This window comes from Struthio camelus, chromosome 15, assembly GCF_040807025.1.
Source record: "Struthio camelus isolate bStrCam1 chromosome 15, bStrCam1.hap1, whole genome shotgun sequence".
In the NCBI taxonomy this organism is placed as follows: Eukaryota; Metazoa; Chordata; class Aves; order Struthioniformes; family Struthionidae; genus Struthio; species Struthio camelus.
In genome coordinates this window covers 17,774,205-17,793,129 of record NC_090956.1, presented here as the reverse complement: position 1 = coordinate 17,793,129, position 18,925 = coordinate 17,774,205, and the positions used below count along the sequence as shown (strand labels likewise).

The 18,925-nt window shown below is 49.7% G+C and overlaps 1 protein-coding gene across 2 annotated transcripts in view; it reads left to right on the top strand.

Annotated features, from left to right (window-relative positions):
- Positions 1-1,340: 1,340 nt before the first annotated feature.
- The window catches only part of RAB11FIP3 (RAB11 family interacting protein 3), an 89,434-nt gene continuing 71,849 nt past the window's right edge, over positions 1,341-18,925 (top strand). For both annotated transcript variants that reach the window (XM_068908211.1, XM_068908210.1), the window contains exon 1: positions 1,341-1,494. The gene's annotated coding sequence lies outside the window, so the exon portion shown is untranslated. The remainder of the gene's footprint in view (positions 1,495-18,925) is intronic.

The window sequence follows — 18,925 nt, the reverse complement described above, 5'->3', positions numbered from 1 at the left end:
GGTGCCCCCGGGCTGCACGAGGCTAGTGAGAGGCTGCTCCGGCTCCCAGGGTTGGGTGTTAAATGATTAGGGTGGACTGTAACTCCGACCAGTGGGGCTGCCTTACTGCAGCCAGCTGTGCCGTTAGCGCCCACGGCTCCGTGGCCTGGGGGGGTGGGCAGGAGCGCGCAGCCTGGCCGGGCAGTGTGCTGGGGACCACGCTGGTGCTGCTGTGGTGACACCAGCCAGGTTGGGAGCGCTGCCCTGGGCACCCTGCTGCTTGGCACTGGGAAACGAGGTGCAGGGAGCAGCGGCAGCACAGCTGTGCCATGCACAGCGAGCCTGGTGACACGTGCGGAGGTTGATGAGATGCACGGCGGCTGGCGCATGGTGAGGGCAGTAGGATGGACAGTGCATGGGGAGGCTGCTGCAATGCATGGGGCCTGGTGCACGGTGAGGCTGGCAGGATGCACGGGTTATGGGGAGGCTGGTGGGATGCATAGGGCCTGAAGCATAGTGAGGCTGGCGGGATGCATGGGTCATGGGGAGGGGAGGCCAGCAGGATGCACAGGGCCTGGAGGATGCATGGCTCGTGGGCAGGCTGGTGGGATGCCCGGGGCCGGTGCATGACAAGGCTGGCGGGATGCCCCGTGTGCAGCACGGCGTGCGGGTGCGCAGGGCGCAGCGCCCCGTGGGGGCGGCGCAGGGCGCGGCCGGGGGACGCGCGGCGCGGGCGGCACGTGCTCGCGCCTGGCCCTTTAACTGCGGCCGCGCGCGCGCGCGCGGGCGGCGGCGGGGGGCACGCTGGAAGGCGAGTGACGTCACCGCTCCAGCTACTGCGGCGGCTACTGGATTAAATTTCGCCGTTGGCGGCGGCCTCCCCCGCGAGCGGCCGCGCGGGCGGGCGGGGAGGTTGTTTGCCGCCGCCGCCGGCGGGAAGCGGCCGGGCGCCCCGGTGGGTCCGGCCGGTGCCGCAGGGCCGAGCGCGGCGCGGGCGGGCGCGGCGGGGCGGGGCGCGGCGGGCGGAGCCGGCGCCGCCTCGCACAAAGCCCTGCCCGGGAGCGGGCGGAGCCGGCGGCGCCGCGCCGGGCCGGGCCGGGCCGCAGCGCACCGGGAGGGCAGCGCCACCGGGGCCGCCCCGCGCCCGCCGTGTGAGGGGCCATGGCCGCGGGGGCACGGCGGCGCCGCCGCGGGGCTCGGCGCGGAGGCAGCGGCGGGGCGGGCGCCGGCGGCGGCCGCGGGCTCTGAGCGCCGCCGATGAAAATGGAGCCGCGTCCCCCGGCGGCCCTGCCCCAGCCGCCGCCGCGGGGGGAGCCGCCGGCCGGGCCGGGCCTGCCGCCCCCTGAGGCGGCCGAGCCGGGCGCCGCGGAGGAGGGCGGCTGCGCCGAGCCGCCGGCGCTGCGGGAGGACGAGCCCCGCCTGCGCGCCGTCTTCGACGCCCTCGACCGCGACGGCGACGGCTTCGTGCGCGTGGAGGAGTTCGTGCAGTTCGCCACGGCCTACGGCGCCGAGCAGGTGAGCGAGCGGCCCGGCGGCGGCGGCGGCCTCCCCCCCCCACCCCCCCCCCCCCCGGCCGGGCCCGGCCCTGGCGGCGTCGCGCTGCGGCCGCGCCGCGTGCGCCCCACGCGGCCCCTCCGCGCGGGGTGCGGGGCCGCCCCTCACCGGGGCCGCCGGCCGCGCCGCTTCCTTCCCGTTTCCGCCCCGCTGCCGCCGGCGGGCGTCGCCTCGTGGCGGGCCAGGTGCGAGGTGGTTTGAACCCCCCTCCCTCCCCGACGTGGCGAGAGGCGCTGGCCGCCGGGGTGCGGGGGAGCCGTGGCGCCTCTGCGCGGCGGTGAGGGGCAGCGCTGCCCCGGGGCAGCCTCCCCCCTCCCTGCCTTTGCCCGGGGGCGCGGGCGCCCTCGGGCCGCTGCGCGTCCCGCCGCGCTCGGGAGCCGCGTCCGCGCCGCTCCGCGGCATGACAAAGCAAATTCTGGCGCGGGAAGGAGCGTCTGGGGCGGCGGAGGGCTTTCAGCGCCTCGCCTCACGGCCGGAGCACCTGTTCGGGGGGCGTTTTGTTTAACCGCCGCCGGAAAGCGGAGGAGCGTGACTCCTTTGTCTCGGCTGGCGCCCGGGAAGCATCGCTGGCTGCGAGCCGGGGCCGCGGCCCAGGAGGGAGGTGCTGAGCTCGGGTGCGGCCGGCCCCACCGACAGCCCGCGCAGCCGGGAGCGGACCCCCCCCCCGTCACTGTGTGCCAGCGCTTCAGAGGTGCCGAAACTAGCCGTGAAGCGCTTTGGGGTTTTGCCCCGAGCGGGGGCTGCGAGGTGCTAAGGCCTAGCCCGGGTGAAGCGGGCTGCGCAGGGGGTTCTCGTGTTGCTGGGCATCGTCCGTTTGAACTGACCCGGCTCGCGAACGGCTGCGTGCAGGCTTCTCGTCTCAGCTCCCTCTTCAAATCCCTCCTTCTTCTTGCAGAGAACAGTTATCGGTAATGCTGTCCGCACAGAGCTATATTGTGCTTTTCATCTCTCTAGCTATCTATCTCTATATAAAGTGTGTGCCTATATAGTACACACACACGCTCTATGATATATAGCTGTACGTATATGTGTGTTGCTGAAAAAAAATATATATTGATATAGCTAGTTCTCCATGTGCTGAACAACTGTCTCTTGGTACTGTAAGTCCTGGAACATCCTGGCAAGACTGATGTGACGACAGCTGAGCCAACAGGTAATGGGCATCCCAGGGAATGAAGCCCAGTACCTTTTGCAGAGGCATGCCAAAAAAGAAAATGTAAGCTTATGATGCTTGCGCTTGTGAGAAGACTTAATGTTAGCTTGCAGCTCAGAAAAGAAAGACAACATGCTGAGCATGAAGGTGGGGAAAGGGTTGTTGGTGAGATCTGTTTCCAGCAGATATATTGAACAGTGGAGGAAGGTGTGTGGGGAAATTTCTTGACCTCTTTTGCTTTAAGCAAATGTAACTTGGGCCAAAAATGGGCCTTCTGAAAAATGAAAATCCAGCTCAGGTGAAAGTTAAAGGGCAGGATTATCATGGGTTGGGTAAAATGATGTTAAAGGTGACTAAAATGAAATTTCAAGATGTATAACCAAGGTTATACTTAAAACTGGGACTTGGGAGGCTTGCAAGAGAGTTCCCAAGGGTTTGATGGCTCATGAAGTTGTCGAGTAGTTGTTCGGTTGGCAAGGAGTTAATGAGGAGCCGGTCCCAGTCCTCTTTGCTCTATCTCTTGTCTAGGAATTGGAGGTACCTGCTTCCTTTCCTTCTCCCCCTTCTTCCTCCTAACCACCGCCCACACGGGTGGCTGCGTGGAAGGTATGAATGAGGTGTTGGAACAAACTGCTAAATTTAAGCACAGCAAGTCATCAGAGCTAGCTGATTCATCTAAGAGTTCAGAGGGCTGAAGGGTTAAGGAAGCACGTGTGTAAAACAATATGTAGCGGAGAGCTGGAGAGTAGCAAATGTTGTGTTTAGCATTCACTAAAGCACCAGAGGCATTTATGGGCTACTGAGTTCAGTGCTCTCAGGTTATTTGGCTGAAACAATTATTAGCTAAATGTCAAAGGAAAGAGACCAACGGACGCTTATTCCATAAAAGATTAAATGGAGTTGAGTTTCTGTTAGGATTTCTTCTCCGCGTGATCAAAACCATGCATAGGAGAAACTGGGGTGTTTTGGTCTGGGGGATTTTGTTGTTTTTGAGGTAGTTTGGGTTGTTGAAAGACTGTCTTAAACTCCATGGCTGCGTAATGGGAGGCGTAGTGCTAGTATGGAGTAGAAGACATCAAGGCATAGAAAGCTAAAGACTATTTGTTCTTCTTTGAAATGATGAAAGTTAATAGGGATCAAAGCTGTCACCAGTACCTTTGTTTAAAGCGTTGTATGGAAAGGATGGGCACTGAGGTCCCAGTGTTTGACCCCTTAGCTAGGGGTAGCCTTGGCCCTAGGAGATGCGGCCCCACGTAGGGCTCTGCAGGCCATTACGAGTGGCCGCGTGTGTCGAACGCAGACTGCCGCGCGGACGCCTAAACGAGGCGTGCACAGGGGAAGATAGGTCTTGAGGACGGCTTGACTTAGCATACCAACCTCCGTGGACTGTTCACTAGTAGCTCATGAGGCAGTTCCTAGCGGCATTGTATTTTCATTATCTCCCCTCCTCTTACTTTTACGCGTTTCCTAGCACCCGGCGTTCACCTGGAGCTGCTCTGTATGCTGTCGTGGCCCAGGGGATCCCCAGCGAGCGGTACGCGGGAGTAGGGTAACGGGGAGACCCTGTAACGAAGGGGGAAGAAAAGCATTAGGGTATCAAATCGGAGAGCAAGTGAAGAAGTACAGAGTCATGTTTTATGTAACTGTTATGTCACCTTGCAAAGCAGAGGGTTGTATCTTCCATTTACGTGAGTTATACAGAGTCTGAGGCTTATCGCACAAGATTTTAAAGCAGCAAATACATAATTTGTCTTGCCTGTTTTACAGTTGCAGTATATGTGTCTGATTGCAGTGAGACAGAAGGCAGAGCCTTTTCTCACCGGCTTTGTTACTAGCTAGAAACGGCGGATTGTGTTGGGGAGGAGGAGAAACAAGTGTTTGTGATGCATGAGGGGAAGCTATCCTGCTGTCTCTTTCTTTTTTTATCTAGAAGATAATTGGAGATGGAAAAGCCTTTTGCACCACATGATCTCTCTACCTCAGTTCAATTAAAATAAGTCCCTGCAATTTGCTTGGCATATTTGAAAGTAGGTTAGACAATACAGCATCTCTGCTTCCTGTGTTTTGACAGAGATCTTTGACCTTTTTTTCCCCCCCTTGATGATCAGTTCAAGCTTTGTTTCAGTGTGCTTTGTTTCCCTTTCTTTAATATTAACATCCTTTAAATATCTGCCCTGGACTACCAACCACCTTCTGCTCCAAATCGGCTAATCCTCAGCTGAACTCTCCATGTTTACCTTTTATCAGCTTCTTGGAAAGAGGTGGCCAGCCTGACTGGGATGTTGCGGAAGGAATCGGGTCTCGGCATAGCAGGTACTCTGCCTTGAAAACTCCAGACAGCGGATGCAGAGACAAGGATTTTATTTTTATTTTCCTAATGAAAAACTCTCCAAGTCTCAGCAATTGTTTTCTGGAATGAAGTCTGGATGCTGTCACACTACAGCTTTTCAGTGTACTTTTCTTATAGTTTCAAGATCTGGGTCACTCTGAGCACAGGTAAAAGCTAAAAAAGCCCTCCTTACCCTAAGGTAAAGGGCCTTAAGGAAGTCCAGTTTCTTCTCCCCCCTCCCCCCCCCCAAGCTGCAAACCACTCAAACTTGTGCAGTGTAGTTGCAGTCTCCTGTCTAGTGAATCCAGACTTGCTTTTCCTTGTCAGCTCTGATGGACCCCCTAGGATCTGTTCAGAGACCCTGGGTCAGACCTCTTACCTCCAGTAGAGCTCAGTCTTGGAGCTGCTGAGGATGCATGTGATCTTAAGTATCCTCTCTATTCCCCTCTTTCTCCCATGTCCCCAGAAATCGAATGTTTTGGAACTGTGTCATGGGGAAACCTCAGGTTTTTTTCTTTACTCTGAGGAGTGTTGTGGTTTTTGTTTGTTTTTTCCCTCAGAGGAGAAGAAATGCTGGCTTTGCCTGTGAAGAGATTTCTCAAAAGTGTCATGTGAAGGTTCTCAGACCATGTAAATGTGAGTGAGGCTCCAAATTGCTTCCAACTGTGGTGCTGCTGCTGTACCTTTCAGAGGCTTTAATTGCTGTTTAACTTTGTCTGCTGGCTGAGAAGGGAGCTGGAATTGCAGTGAGAGTGATGCTGCGGGTATGTAGTAGGCTTGAGCTTGCCTCTGGACAGACAGACAGTCACGCTCACACGTATGTGTATTTTGGAAGAGGAACAAATCTGAACTATTCTGCTTGCATTGACTGAGGGCCCAGTTTTTTCGCTATAGAAATCTGTGGCAAAACTCCCATTTGCTTCACTGATTCAGGCTTAAGCTCTTGCTCACCTCAAATATTCGGCTGGTTTGGCTGGAAACGCGCTATAGTGATTAGTCTGTCTCCTTCCTCCTCCCCTTTCAAAAGATAGTATATCATCATTAATAACACATCTGTATTCTGCAGGAACTTGAAGATGTGAGTTTTTCTTCCTCCCTCTGAGAGGAGAAAGCTTCCAAGCCAAAATATTTCTTGTAATATGGTTTGGGTAAGGTGGTTGCCAGTCAGCTGAAAATGAATTCTTAAATAAGTTTTTTCATTTGAAGTGTCATAAAAGCTCTTTAGAGTCTCTTTGTGAACAGTGCCTCTGTGCCTAGGTGTTTGGAGAGCAGTGAGTTTTTTGTTTGCTTTTTTTCTTCCCTCTTAAGTTTTGGTTTTCAACTTCTTGAAAGCATCCCTTTTCAGAGTGGATGGAGACAGTTGGGGCATGTCGTGCAGCAAACAGATCTTTTGTTGCAAAATGGCACAGCAACAAAAAGAATTGTTTGATAATTTTTATATGCACTTATGATCAGATTGAATTATGCTGGGTAGATCAAATCTGGCAGGACTGTGAATGCTCAGTGCAATAGTTTGTCTGCAGTGAGTGGGAGGAGGATGGTGATGGTAATTTTATCCATGATACCAATTTACTTGAAAAGCCCTTTTATTCTGCCCCTCTCCTTCAGACTGAGAATACAGCTACTGCTGTACAGGTGGTTGGTGTTTCCTCCCCTCCCCCCTTTACTGACTTTGATTTTGTGATAACTTCTCCAAATAAAGAAACACTCCTGTCCCCTTCCCTCCTCCCCCTCTTCTCCCCCCCCCCCCCCAAAAAAAAAAAAAAGGAGGGGGGAATTGACGTCTTCCTGGCTTTGCCCACAGAATTTGCAAACTCTCCACGGAAGGGGGATGAGCCGGTTCCCAGGGAAGCGGGGTGTGGATGAGGCACCCAGTAATCCTCGGCCGCAGGTGCGGCAAGAAGTAGCCTTGCAGGCCGGGCGTTGAGGGCTGCCAAAGGATGGGACAGGAACGTGGCTCCACACGGTGACTCTCGGGGCTTGTGTGGGAGTTTCGCATAGTTGTCAATCCATTTGGTATCTTCATAGATGGGAGGTTGGGGTTTGGCATCCCCATAGATGGGATGGCTAATGCAGTGGTAGCAGTTAGCCAAGTCCTTTTCCTTTTCCAGCGTGATATACGGCCTTTAGCAGCGTCATCTCTTCACAAAACAAGCTAGGCTTCAGGATGCGAGCAATAAAATTTGGGGTGTAAAATGAAAGCACAGTTTGGTGTCAGAGGCAAACTTCTAGTAGAGCAGCTGAGGACTTGAACCTGGGAATCCTGGATGGTCCTTGGCCGTGTCACCTGAAATGGGAACATCCTTCCTCGGGCCTTGAGGAGTGGTTATTTGGGAGGAAGGTGGTTGTGTGCTCTGTACCTTTGAGGTCCTGCAGTGGCCTCTCTTGCAGTTGTTGGTGACTGAAAGCCGGTTCTACTCCTGCTTTAAGCACCATGATGCTGAGACAGGGCCACCTTGGGGACGCAGTGATGCTGCGGCGTGGGTATGTACTTGCCCATTGGACACCAGCTGCGTAGATGAGCAAGAGGGACGCAAAAGGGTGGTGCTGCGATGCCCACCGTTGCTGCTGGCAGAGGTGCTGCTAGCTGTGGCAGAAAGAAGGCAGCGCGGTGCCGTCTCCGGCTCTGTGCCCAGCCCTGCCGCACCTGGAAACGCAAGGTGTAGCTAGGCAGGTAATTTGTCATGGGGTTAAGCTTTGTATCGGGTGAAGTGCTAATTGCAGGGCAAAGCTGGAAAGCCCTTGGAAATGGTATTGTAGGGCAAGAAAGGTCTTTTTTGCTGTCAGCGATGCTTGTGGGTCTGATGCCAGACAGCGTATTTCTGTATGTTGCATGGACACCTTCAGCAGGGGATGTTTAACAGTGCCATCAAGTGCTCGGTTCCTGCGCAGGGTCGGAAGAGGGTGGCATCGTGAGTCCGGGCACCTGGCTTGGCCTTGCTCTGCAGTCGCAGTGCTGCAAGGCAGGAAGCGTGCAGGGCTTGGTGCAGCTAATCCACGTGCTGCCAGAGGCTGCTGTTGTGTGAGATGGACCTTGCCAAAATGTGCACAGTTCTCAGACTGGTTAGGAGCCCTAGCAGGGTAAAAGCAATCCTGCTATAATTTTTTTCAGTACTTCCTGACTTGCCTGTTAAATATTTAAAAAAAAAAATACTTTTTTTCCTCCTCATCACGAAAAGGGGAGGAAAAAAGTTCTTCCAAAGCTTTGCTTAGTGTTTGCCACCCTGTATGGGGCTGTACTCTAAAAGAATAAGGTAGAGGTTGAGTTATGAAAGGATTTCTCCCTTCTGAGCAGAATGTTTCTAAGGCTATAACTAATGAAGTGGTACTGAGGTCATCTTAATTAACTGACTGGAGTATGATACTGTGCTGCAACGCAGGGATTCTTCTAGAGTTGTTCCAATCCCATATCACTTTAGATGGTAACCGCTTTCAAAGCATTTCAGAGATGCTTGTATCAATCATCGTATAACTCAATATAGCCAGTAATTGATGTCATTACAACAATCGCTTACATAATTTTTCTCAATTTTATTCTTTTGACTTTCATTTGCCACTTCTTGTCAGATAAGATTTACTTTGAACCCAGCAGCATTATTTCCCCTCCCAGCTGACTTTTGATTTTTGCAAAACAAATAACTTCCTGCTAGCTGCAACCTACAGCTCTGCTTGGGTAAAAGAGTAATCTACTTCTGGTGGGTCATGCTTGCTTTTTTCTCTCCTCTGAGATAATCCAGTGTCTAGTACTAGAAGTGTCAAATGCTTCTTTCCCTTCCCTTTTTTCTCCTACGCAGCTCCATCCTTTTGAAATCCTGTTGAGCAGCGTCTGCTTGGGTTTCTGGTGTAAAGGCTCAGGGCTGGTTTCTCTGCATGCATCTGGAATGAGCAATGCCATTCTCTGTTTGTCTTCATTTTATCACCTTGGAAAACGTAGGTACTTCTCCACTCTTTGCTAATGCTGTCAGACTGGTTCTGGTGTGTGTCTCTTCAGAAGCACGCTTTTCTTATCTGGTAGCGTGGTTTATTTGACGCGCTGTGGTCAGACAAGTGCGGCGCTAGTTAGGGACACAGCGGAAAGCAAGTTCAAACAACTTTAAGCTTAAAATGCCATCTGACTCATCAGACCTCCGATCGTTTGGCAGGAGGGCGCGTTCATAGGGATGAATAGGATTAGGTAATGATTTGATATCTTGCTACTGTGATCATATTGTTAAATGTGCCTGCTGACACAGATAGGCAATTCCCCAAAGACAAATTCCCTATTTTGTACTTTCAACAGCTCTTGTGCTCCCACATGCCAAAAGCATTTCCATCTCCCATCTGACAATAGTGTGCGTTCTCAACGCAGCATTAAACTGACTGGAGCCGCTTTCCCGACGGTGTGTGTTTTGCACTACATCTGCAGTACAGCTGTCTGGCTTAACTAGCTAAACAAAGTGTAAGACACACTGATGCTTCTCTAGGTGTTCAGCTGACAAGTTGAAAGTCCATGCTGTCCTGTAGGACCCCCCAACCCCCCCCCCCCCCAAAAAAAAAAAAACAACCATCCTTTCAATTTTCATTTTCCATTTTGAAAGCGCTGGGTCATTTATTCACCTTTCAAATTAATCTTTGACAGCATGCTTCTGCTTAGACTAGACCCGCGCTGAATTGCACTGCAGTTTTGCCGGTGGGCACACGACTGTAACGGGCTCTGCGTTGCTGGTCGGAGCGGCAGGGGCTGCCCGTGCTGCGGCGCGAGGCCGAGCTGTGCAACGATGGCAAAACACACGGAGCGCTGCTCAAGTCTAACGGGTGCAGCTGGGCTGCATGTCCAGGTTTCAAGCTTCCCAGTGTAGACAGGGCTCTAACTCAGCACAGTGAGAGATCATGGGTGTAATAAGGCATAAAAATCGCTGCTTATTAAAGCTGTGTGTGTTACTCTTCCTGTTTGATGGGGGAAGTTACCGGAATATCTACAGGCTCAGTTTATTCTCTGTGTAAGTAGGGCAGTCGCAATTGATATCCTTGCTGCAGTGGGGCCCTTTTTAGGAACCCAAAACATCTAAGCCCAACATCTATCCCCAAAGACTGAGACAATGCAAAAACCTGGCTTAGGCCTTCTGCACTGCTCCGAGTTGGACAGAAATTCCCTCTCTTCTTCCTGAACTTTGGTTTGCAACCAGTTTTTCCCTCCTTCATAGTCTCAGTTGGAGCTGATATTAGACAGAAGGGATTTTCCAGGGAGAGAATAAGCTATTAACCGCCATGTGGAATATGGTGGAGGAGGGAAAAGGAGGGAGCATGACAAAGGCCAACCTTGGGAGCAGCTTCCCCTCAAACTGCTGTGTTTTATGGCCACCCTTGAGTTGATGGGCTTTGCTCTGCTGAGAGAAAAGCATGCTGAAAGTGAGTTTAAGTAAAATTCAAAGGGGAAATCAGTGGTGTATAAATGATGGTAGGTACTTTCGCGACACTGCTGTTGTGGTTTTGGAGGTGGCTGGGGTTTTTTCTCTCAGCTGAGGTGAGGAAATGAGATCTAAGCGTGGAGAAGCAAGCGCTCTCATTTCCAGTGGCTTTCCGTGCTCCGGAAAGCCCATATAACAGAAGAGTTGCCGACTGCCTGGTCCTTTCACCTTTGCCTATGCACTGAATGAGCTCACAGCTACGTGGTGGGTTCTCTCACCATGTACTCCACCATAAATGCCTGGGGTTGAAGCCCCCTTTCTGGGCTGTGCCTACTTTAGCCCTAGTTTTGATCGTGCTTCTTCCTTCCCCTTCTCTGATGAGAAAACTGCTCTTAAAAACGAGATCTGTGGAAGCTGCTCAGGAGAAGGGGTCCTGGCCGCACTGAGTGCGCTGTGAACAGCGCTTAACCAAGTCTGGGTCTAAGGGCTTCTTATACTGTAACAGCAAACCCCCCTTTTAATAGAAAGAACTGTCTACAATACCAAACTGACAGGAGGTCTTATAGAAAGTACTGAATTTGCTTCCTTAGTGTTATCTTAAAGCTTTGAGGTGGTTAAAGGTGAAACAAGCAATGAGATGGTAGTGGTATTCAGCAAACGTTTTGGCGCTTGCTTAAATGACATTGGCTAATTCTGTTAGAAAATGTTTGGAACAGCTTGGTAGTCGTCTGTGATTTTTATAATGCATTATATGTCTTCAAAAAATAAACGTTCTTGTTCCCTCTGCCAGGATATGCTTTGGTAAAGTACTGACAGTGTTACACTGTGTTTGAGACACTGCTACTTCTGAAAGGGATTTTCAGTTTGCAAATCACAAGGCTGTTCTTAGTTCCTTTGCTCCCCAGAGAAGGAATAAACCCAGTTGGGGAGGATCGGGTGCTGGGAGCTGAATAATCTGGCAAGACTAAGTGGAGCCTGCGAAGGCCCTTGGAGCCGGGTCCTGACAGCGCTGCGGAAAATCCATTTGCTGGTGTCCAATAGGAAACTCAGCTTGAGGAAAGTGCGCAAGAGGTAGAAGGAGCCCAAACCAACAGTTTTTAGAGAACAGAAGCTTTGAAGGGCAAGACACAAATGGTGAGTGTTTAGTGCAGCTTGAAGGTACTTCTGAGAGCCTGGATACGTGCAGGCTATCCTAGAGTCCTGCAGACTTGGGCAAAACACGGCATGAAATTGGGAGCTCTTTGAGGGGTGTTTTCTTGCTTGGAAGAAAGTATAGCTTTGAAAATGAAACTTTTTTTTTAATGGGAAAATAATGTTCAGTTCCACTTTTGCTTTATCTAAAGAAACAGGGAAGCTTTGGCTTTCAGTGCTGCCTTTGGCTGCAGTGCCTCCCCTTTGCATGCCTGCATTCCTTATTTTTCTAGAGGAGTGGCAGTCCTTCACCCTGCTCACAGTGTGTGTGGGGGAAATTATAGCTGAAAAAAATACTTGGATGTCCTTGCTGAATTTTTCCTCTGTGCCTGCTAAACTGATGTAGCCAGTAGCTAATCTAGGCATGGCTACTTGGAGCTCTGGGGGCTACTGTGCTGGCAGGAACGCAGTGAAAGGACATGGAGGGAGCAAAGGCAAGGCTGTGGGAGGTGACTTGCCCAAAAAGGGCTGGGGAAGGATGCTGGAAAGCTTGATGTGCAACAGGAAACTTTTTCTTGAATTTTATGCTACACCTCTTCACAAGATGAATGACGAGCATTCATTTCTTGGTAGCATCATGGAGGGGGTTGACAGCGGTAGTGGTATGGGAAAGGTAGTGGGCAAGGGAAGGATGCTCACAGGAGAGAGGTGGGATTGAATGCACAGAAAGCAAAAGCAGGCACCTGGTGAAGTACAAGCAATTTATTTTGCTACCAGCTGATACAAGTCTCGGTAGTGCCTGGCACAGTCCAAGGTGACCAACCTCCTCCTGCCTTTGGACTCAGGCAGTGGTTTGGGCTTTGCTCCATGCTGTTTTGCAAAGGATGTTGTGTGCAGCGCAGAGCTGGACCACCTTGGGCAGCGACCTGCAGAGCAATGGTGGAGTCCACAGAGCAAAAGCCCAAAGCTCTTGCTCCTGAGGAGCTGAAGAGTGCTGGACGTGGTGAGATAACTGGGTACCGGACAGCTTCTGGAGATGCATTAACACTGTAGTTGTGGTGTTGGGCTTGTAGAGCTGGTGCTTACAACCTCAGCCTGAGTTTTCAGTGCTGTGCATTGCATCTTGGCTCGTTTTTCTTTTCTTCTGAGATTCCACCTCTAAGCCCTGAAATCATTCTGGGCTCTTTCCCATCTGGCGTATCTGCTTTGTGTACTCACCTTTGTGCAAACAACGCTTTTTGAAGGCTAGTTGTCAAAGGAGGGGAATAATTTGATGCAGTTCTACCAAAGAAGCAAGTCTTTGTGCTTTGTTAGTCTCTGAATCACACTTGTTTGTATGACGATAATCTCAATTTTGACAGTATTGCAGTGTCAGTCTGGCTACACTCAGCTGTCTAACATTTAACTGCCTGGTATGGGGACAGACTTGTCTTGTATTTACCTAGGCTTTGCCTCTGTAGTCTGAGAGGAGCTTTCTGTTCTCACCGACTTCCCAAGTTTTACAGTGTATCAGAGATGTGCACGTGCTCTGAGAAGTGTGAACACCTCCCATGTGAATGAATCCAGTAGTTTGTGTAAATGTGCTGTTGAGGAGTTTCTGCTCTGTGGTGGTGGTGGTGATTGCTGTCCGGTGTCCATCTGTGAAGCAGGTTACAGCTCTCCAAATGATGGAGGCTTCTTGCCTCCTGCTTTCGTGGTTTGCTGTATTTGTGTATCGGCAGCAATTCCTGTTACCGGTTATTATAATCCTACTCGCTTTAAAGATTATAGTGTATAAGGTATTTTTTTTTGGAGAGCGTGAGTTAATAAAAGCAAGCCCCAAGATAGTGAGAATGTATGTTCTAGGGCATGCCATGAATTTTCCTTGTGCTACTTTTTGCCCTGGTTTGGAGGGAATGAAAACAAGATTTACAGTTCTGGATTTTTAGTCTGGACGGGCTGTCCTGTAACCAAACAGGAATACATGGTTTTATTGCAGAGTCCCTGCAATAAAACCAAGACTAGGTATTGAAAAACGCTCAGAGTCTCGTATAACGCCTGCTCTTGGAAGTGCAGCCTCCTAGCATGTTTTATTAAGTTACTCATTGTCTGTTCAAATCAACTCTAAAATCTTGTGTCGGCTTTATGCCTCGGTGCTGAATTTCAGGAGAAAGTAGCCTTCCTGGCTCGGATCCTGGGGTTATTTAGGTTATGCTGTTTGTTTGCCTTCCCCTAAGGGTGGCTATGGCCTTACATAAAAATTCCTGCATTCATGTAGAAGTAACCTAGAACAAAACTGGTTTTGGATCCAGTCTTCTGCTTCTGAGCTGCGTGTTTGGAAGGGTGAGAGCAGGCTTCCTGCGTCATTAGAAGAACAAAAGCTAAAAACTGAAGCCTTCAGTACTTTGGGGTGTGGAGAAAGAGCAGCGTATTCAAGCTTGCTTAGGCAAATGAATATACTTGTAAGAGAGCATCACTGCTCAAGGTTGAGCGTTTAACTAGAGAGGCAGGAAATCTGCAACATCTGAGAGACAAACGCAGTTAAACTCTATTAAAACTATTTCGGTGTGACTTATGTTCCTATTAATGTTTTCAGACCATCCTTGAAGCTCTTTTTAAATATATATTTTTATGCTTCTGTAATAAAATAGATGGACAACTTAGAAGTCCTCATACTTGCATTTGAAACTGCATTAAAAACATAATGAAATTAGGCTTCTGATCCTGTGGTCAGGGTAGGGGTTTTAAGGCTACCTGCAGATACATCTCGGAGCTGGTAAGGGTAGTCCATACAGGCCTTATGCTCACTGCTGTTTCATAGTACATGGATTTCTACAAGTGTTTAAAGACTACTGGTGAGACTGCCAGTCCAGTGAATGTGCATGTTCTGGACTGGTGAGGACTCCAACACAATGACCTGGAGGAAGGTCTGGCTGCTCTTGCTGGATATACTAATTTCTTTTGGATACCTTGGTTTTGGTTCCTTGTGAGGATGGGCAGAAAGGATTTGGATGTGGGTCCTCAGGTTTTCTTGGCTGCAAGCTTATTAAAACATGTTCTTTGGCTTCTCTTTCTTCCTGTTGAATTTTGAATTTTGGAAGGAAAGCATTTTCCTTTTTGCGCTCCAAATCCATATGGCACTTGTATAACAGCCCATCTCAGCTCTAGGAGTGGTATGCAGGAGGCTTACTCATCTGAATCGACTTTGGGTTTGTTCTTGGTTCCAATGAACTCAGAGGCTTCTCCCTTTGTCGTTCAAAAAGGGAAGATAATATAATGGGGAGGGAATTCTCTGCAAATTGGCCCTTTGCCATCTTGAGGAGATGGTTCTGTTCATTACATATTCACATCTTTCTCGGCTGCTGCTGCCTGCACCTGCAGGAAGAACCTGCTGATGCTTCCTACACCCGTGCGTGACACTGGGAGGGGCTGGCTGGTGGCATCCTACCCTTTGTTTCAGGGACAAAGCTGGTTGTGTACAAGATCAGTACAGAAACTGCCTGAAGTAGGTGACACTGAAAGTTGATGACATGCCAAGCAGCTTTTGTCTAAGCTAAATAGGAGGAGGGAGGAGTGTATTTGATATGCAAGTGGATTTGTTAAATTGGGAGGGTTTTATCTCCTTTCCTGGGCAGGTAGGAAAGGAGGGGACCTAGTTCCTGTTGGTGAACTTGCTCGATTTATTTCAAGCAAATGATCAAACTGCTACAGCTTCTCACACTCGGCTTGTGGGTGCTCCCTTCCTTGTTCCAGTTCTTTAAATACCTGCAGGCTGATGAAAAACACTGGACTTTTTCCCCTCTTCCCTTAAATAGATTTGATTCTCCTGTTGCAAGAGGAGATGAGATTAAAAGGGGCTGAATCTTTTCTTTTCCTTTTCAGAAAGATCTTTTTTAAATTTTTTTTAATTCTTGTTTCAAATAGTAGATTGGTATCAGAGAGCCCTGCAATTTTTGAATCCTTTGGGACTGAAGTGATGACAGATGAACTGATGTACACACACGATGGGGGTGGATGGAGGTGCAAATTGCAGAAAGCATCTTCACTGAGTGTTTTTTATGGTAGACCTTTAAAGGGAAACTTGACCAGACAAAATCTGCCCGCTGCTTTCCTTCTGGACTTTTTGAAAAGTCTTGGAGAATGACATACTTCCACAGCAAGCCTGGAGAAATGCCACCACTTACGAAATAAATAATGCAGCTCTTGCATTGCTTGCTCACAATTGACCATTGCTTCTTGCTGTAATGAGATCTGCCCCCTTGAGGATATTTTAAAGGTTAGTTAATTAGGTGTAATTTCAGCAGAATAGAAACCTGCTCTAGAGTTCTGCCTGCTTTCTGTAATGCCAGATCCTTTAACAAATTACTTTTGTTCCAGTAAAGTTTATAGGAACTGTGTAATCCCAAGTTACTGACCTTGCACTTAGCCTCCTTGGGTATGTTGATGGAGCTGCAGAAGTGATGTGCTGGAAAGAGTGCCTCTGACTTTGGCACCCTGTGCGACAGCGATTCGGATCACAGCAGTGCTCTGGGAACTGCCTCGCAATGTAGCGACATTAGGTTATGCTCATGTACTGTCTGCATGTTAATGCTCTTTCCACCCAGCGCAGGGAAAGAGATGTGGCCTTAGCCCAGACAAATGCTGTGTTAATGGGGATTGATTCATTTTAGCTGATCACATTGCAACCCATTGATTTGCAGAGTGTGTGATCTAAAGGGATCGCCTGTACTGTGACAGCCTGTGTCTTTGGCAAGTTGTGCAGCTGCTCTGGTATTTGGCTGCGGGAGGTTCAGTGGCTTTGATTGTAATTTGCACACCTCCCAGAGGTGATACAACTTCTCTCATTTGAGCAGCTAGCATTTAAAAATATGCATTTTTCAAAAGAATAGTTTTAGCCTTGAGAGACAAAGTGCGTGGGGAGGGGATTTTGGGGGGAGGGGTATGTGTGTGTGTGTTTTTTTGTTTAAAAAAACAAAACAAAAACCTGAATACCTCCTCTCTATATTTACCTGAAGAGTGTGAGTCTAGAGACCTGTGTCCATCCTTGCATAACCATGAGGGATTCTTAATTTAAATGTGCTCTGTCTGTTAAATCCCTGTGTATCACTTCGGGCCAAAGATCCAGCTAAACATGAAGAAGAGAACATCCGGCTTGAACCCTTTCCTGCACTTTTAAAGTATCTATAACTAAAAGTCCCCTGTATTTGGCATAAATGCAAATATGGAAGCCTTAATTTCTGTTCTGTTGGAGTTCAGTTTGACTTACCATACTATTTTTCCCCTGAAGATAAACGTGTTCAGAGCAGGTTTAGCTTTTTACGGAGATAAGAGCATATTCAGAGCTGAGAGGTGCCTGGATTTTCATGTCCTGTCTCAGGCAAGCAAGCATTGTTAGCTCCCATATACACAGAATTGATCTGGAACCTGATAATTCAAAGGTTTGTTAAATGACCCTTTTCCCTGTTTAAAATAGGGCTGGCATCTACCCTGAGGTTAAATTAGGACTCTGCAAATCGTTACGCAGAAATTGGTTTCCAAAAAGCCTTGCGAGCTGCAGGCTGATGCTGCGTTCTGTTTTCTGCCCCATGACCCATGAGTTTTGGACTTTTCTTTTTGGTCTTCTCTTTTGACTGAAACTACAAGTTGTAAACGGGCAGAGGGGGTGAACTGGTACACCCAGCAGATACTGTCTAGCAGGTGTCTGCTGCTGTAATCCCACGTGTTGTCTTCCTGAGACCCTTATCTGCAGTACAAAGTAGACAAACGTGGTACTGCTGGATGCAGCAGGCTGCCTGTAAACGGACCCTTGCAAACCAGGCTGCTACAATCCAGAGACTTCAAATGAAATGGGGTGGTTTGGTTGTGGGCTTTTTTTAGGCCAAACAGAAGATACAGGCCAGCTTTGGGCATATTTAAATTAGTGTGGAGCCTTGCACCAAACTGGGCTGAGATCCAAGCAGCAGAGTGCAGGCAGCAAAGGGGAGAGCGGTACAGCTGGAGAAAATGAGAAGTAGAGGCTAATAGAAAAAGCTCAGCAGTTGGATTAAAAGCAAAGTTTTATTTTCCTCTTTGTAACACTTCAGAGTTTTCATTCAAGCAGAACATCCAAATGCGTGGGGAATGATGTTAGCGTGCACTGTGACTTGCAAAGGAGCTGATTAAACAGCTACATAAACACTTTGGAAACCTTTCTGGCCTGTTAACAGAAATGTTGAAAGGCTGCATTTACTTGCTTCCTCTTCTGCATACTTGAGGTCCTTGCCCACTGAAGGATGGATGGCTGCTTGCCTTCCTCAGGTTTTCCTCAAAGGCACCAGAATGAAACCAGCCCTCTGGAAGCCAGAGCTTTACTAGCATGGACCCTGCTTCCCTCCCTGGTCCTGCCTTGCTCCCTGTTAAACTTGACCACAAAGGCCCCCTTTTCTTCTGAAGGGGGAGAGACAAGGGTAAGGTCCTTAAATCTATCTATGGGAGTACTCCTGTGATACTCATTCCAGGAGAGAAGTCCCCACCCTCCCCCCATTGAGCCCAATAGCTGAGGGGGGAGGTGGTAATGAATATGTGAGAGTGAGGGTTTATAGGAGAGGACTGTGGAGGTGGCTGGTGTCCAGGTGTTCTCCCTGAGCTGCGAAGTGTGTGGTGGTCTTTCCCCTACCCTGGTCCCCACCTTGTAGCCTTCTGACAACTCTCTGTACGCTCATGTCGGTGCGGGCTTGTGTGGGCTGGAACTGGCAGCTGGCAAAGGAGGCACCCGGTAACTGGAGCTGGCTGTGATGTACACGTGTGACCACATATTTTCTCTGCACACCGCAACCCCATTGCTGGAATGCCTGCCTGAGGTGGGGGCACCTACCCAGTCCTTGCTCTGAGCAGTTTTTCTCCAAGCTCCCATGTGAGTGCCTGAGTGCTCTTTTTCCAGGCTAAGCCTTTGTCTTTTTGCAGAAATGGTTTCTGCAAGTGAACTATGAATGTATTTTGAACTGCTCAGACAGCTGCTTTTCTTTGCAACAGCCTCCAGCCAGCTCTCTGGCTGCCATCGGGTCAAAACATGGTGATGAGTTCCTGGGTGAAGGTCTTTGTCTGGTGGTTGTGTTTTGTGGTCTGGTGTTCTGGGCTACAATAAGTCCCAGCCAGCAATAAGCATCTTCTCTGTGGCCTAATCAAAATCTGGACTGGGCTTACTGGTTTTGTGAACTTTTCCCTGGAGGAACTGATCTGTCCTTATTGATTGCTCAGCTGGGCAAAACGTACTGAGCCAGGTGCCAAGTTCAGACAAACCAGGCTCTTGCTCGGTCTCCTGTGTGTTTCTTATCTCGACAGGTCTCTTGCTAACAGCGCTCTCCGGTTTCTAGGCTCATTTTGCACGTAATCCTTGTGGTTGGTCCCCCTAGGGCAATCATTTAGGTTCAAGGT